A 3317-nucleotide genomic window follows, 5' to 3' on the forward strand; every position below is an offset into this window, starting at 1 on the left:
ACCTGATTGCCCTGGCTAGAACTTCCAACACTATGTTGAATAGGAGTGGTGAGAGAGGGCATCCTTGTCTTGTGCCAGTTTTCAAAGTGAATGCTTCCAGTTTCCATTCAGTATGATATTGATTGTGGGTTTGTCATAAATAGCACTTACTATTTTGAGATACATTCCATCAATACCTAATTTATTGAGAGTTTTTAGCATGAAAAGCTGTTGAATTTTGTCAAAGGCCTTTTCTGCATCTATTAAGATAATCATGCGATTTTTGTCATTGGTTCTGTTTATCTGATGGATTATGTTTACTGATTTGCATATGTTGAACCAGCCTTGCATCCCAGGGATGAAGTTGACTTGATCGTGCTTTTTGATGTGTTGCTGGATTTGCCAATATTTTATTGAGGATTTTTGCATCGATATTCATCAGGGATATTGGTCTAAAATTTTCTGTTTTTGTTGTGTATCTGCCAGGTTTTGGTATAAAGATGATGCTGCCCTCATAACATGAGTTAGGGAGGATTCTCTCTTTTTTTTTCTGTTGATTGGAATAGTTTCAAAAGGAATGGTACCAGCTCCTCTTTGTACCTCTGTTAGAATTCGACTGTGAATCCGTCTTGTCCTGGATTTTTTTGGTTGGTAGGCTATTAATTATTGTCTCAATTTCAGAACCTGTTATTGGTCTTTTCAGAGATTTGACTTCTTCCTGGTTTAGTCTTGCGAGGGTGTATGTGTCCAGGAAGTTACCCATTTCTTCTAGATTTTCTAGTTTATTTGTGTAGAGGTGTTTATAGTATTCTCTGATGGTAGTTTGTATTTCTGTGGGATCAGTGGTGATATACCATTTATCATTTTTTATTGCATCTATTTGATTCTTCTCTCTTTTCTTATTAGTCTGGCTAGCAGTCTATTTATTTTGTTGATCTTTTCAAAATACCAGCTCCTGGATTCACTGATTTTTTGAAGGGTTTTTTGTGTCTCTATCTCCTTCAGTTCTGCTCTGATCTTAGTTATTTCTTCTGCTGGCATTTGAATTTGTTTGCTCTTGCTTGCTTCTCTATTCCTTTTAGTTGTGATATTATTGTGTCAGTTTTAGATATTTGCTGCTTTCTTTTGTGGGTATTTTATGCTATCAATTTCCCTCTAAACATGGCTTTAAATGTGTCCCAGAGATTCTGGTACGTTGTGTCTTTCTTCTCATTGGTTTCAAAGAACATCTTTATTTCTGCCTTAATTTTATTATTTACCCAGTAGTCATTCAGGAGCAGGTTGTTCAGTTTCTATGTAGTTGTGAGGTTTTGAGTGAGTTTCTTAATCCTGAGTGCCAATTTGATTGCACTGTGGTCTGAGAGACAGTTTGTTGTAATTTCTCTTCTTTTACATTTTCTGAGGAAGTGTTTTATTCCAATTATGTGGTCAATTTTAGAATAAGTGTGATGTGGTGCTGAGAAGAATGTATATTCTGTTAATTTGAGGTGGAGAGTTCTGTAGATGTCTATTAGGTCTGCTTGGTCCAGAGCTGAGTTCAAGTCCTGGATATCCTTGTTAATTTTCTGTCTCGTTGATCTAATATTGACAGTGGGGCGCTAAAGTCTCTTACTATTATTGTGTGGGAGTCTAAGTCTCTTTGTAGGTCTCTAAGAACTTGTTTTATGAATCTGGGTGCTCCTGTATTGAATGCATATATATTTAGGATAGCTAGCTCTTCTTGTTGAATTGATCCTTTTACCATTATGTAATGCCCTTCTCTGTCTCTTTTGATCTTCGTTGGCTTAAAGTCTGTTTTATCAGAGACTAGGATTGCAGCCCCTGCTTTTTTTGCTTTCCATTTGCTTGGTAGATTTTCCTCCATCCCTTTATTTTGAGTCTATATGTGTCTTTGCACGTGAGATGGAACCAAGTTGGAAAACACTCAAGTATATTATCCAGGAGAACTTCCCCAACCTAGCCAGGCAGGCCAATATTCAATTCAAGAATTGAATAAATTCATTCTCCTGAATACAGCACACCGATGGGTCTTGACTCTTTATCCAATTTGCCAGTCTGTGTCTTTTAATTGGGGCACTAACCTGTTTACATTTAAGGTGAATATTGTTATGTGTAAATTTGATCCTGTCATTATGATGCTAGCTGATTATCTTGCCTATTAGTTGATGAGGTTTCTTCATAGCGTCGATGGTCTTTACAACTTTGCATGTTTTTGTAGTGGCTGCTACTAGTTGTTCCTTTCCATGTTTAGTGCTTCCTTCAGGAGCTCTTGCAAGGCAGGCCTGGTGGTGACAAAATCTCTCAGCATTTGCTTGTCTGTAAATAATTTTATTTCTCTTTCACTTATGAAGCATAGTTTGGCTGGATATGACATTCTGGGTTGAAAATTCTTTTCTTTAAGAATGTTGAACACTGGCCCCCACTCTCTTCTGGCTTGTAGGGTTTCTGCTGAGAGACCTACTGTTAGTCTGATGGGCTCCCCCTTTGTGGGTAACCCGACCTTTCTCTCTGGCTGCCCTTAACATTTTTTCCTTCATTTCAACCTTGGTGAATCTGACGATTATGTGTCTTGGGGTCGCTTTTCTCGAGGAATATCTTTGTGGTGTTCTCTGTATTTCTTGAATTGAATGTTGGCCTGCCTTGCTAGGTTGGGGAAGTCCTCCTGGATAATATACTTAAGAATGTTTTCCAACCTGGTTCCATTCTCCTTGTCACTTTCAGGTACACCAATCAAACATAGATGTGAACTTTTTACATAGTCCTATATTTCTTGGAGGCTTTGTTCATTTCTTCTCACTCTTTTTTTTCTAATCTTGTCTTCTCACTTTATTTCATTAGTTTAATCTTAAATCACTGATATCCTTTCTTCTACTTGATCGAATTGGCTATTGAAGCTTGTGTATGCTTCACAAAGTTCTCGTGCTGTGTTTTTCAGCTCCATCAGGTCATTTATGTTCTTCCCTACACTGGTTATTCCAGTTAACAATTTGTCTACCCTTTTCTCAAGATTTTTAGGTTCCTCAAAAATATGGGACGCTTCACAAATTTGCACAGGAGCCATGCTAATCTTCTCTGTATCATTCAAATTTTAGTGTATATACTGCTGAAGTGAGCACAAAGTCTAGCATTTTTTATTCTCACTATAGTGCTTGTCCACTGCACTAACAGTATGACTACATGTATTGATGAAAAATATATAGTAGTTCTAGAAGTACTCTCTACTGGAGGTACTCAGAGCTTTGTGAAAAGCTGTGTCTAACATAGGTATTGAAAATCAATTCACGCCAGGCACTATTGCTGATGACTGTAGTCCCAGCACTCTAGGAGGCTGAGGCTGG

The 3317-nt window shown here is 37.7% G+C and overlaps 1 pseudogene; it reads right to left on the reverse strand.

Annotated features, from left to right (window-relative positions):
* Positions 1 to 3001: 3001 nt before the first annotated feature.
* On the reverse strand, positions 3002 to 3095 carry LOC117088843 (annotated as a pseudogene).
* Between the last annotated feature and the right edge of the window lie 222 nt (positions 3096 to 3317).

The sequence above is a fragment of the Trachypithecus francoisi genome, unplaced genomic scaffold, assembly GCF_009764315.1.
Source record: "Trachypithecus francoisi isolate TF-2019V2 unplaced genomic scaffold, Tfra_2.0 Lachesis_group10, whole genome shotgun sequence".
Lineage (NCBI taxonomy): Eukaryota > Metazoa > Chordata > Mammalia > Primates > Cercopithecidae > Trachypithecus > Trachypithecus francoisi.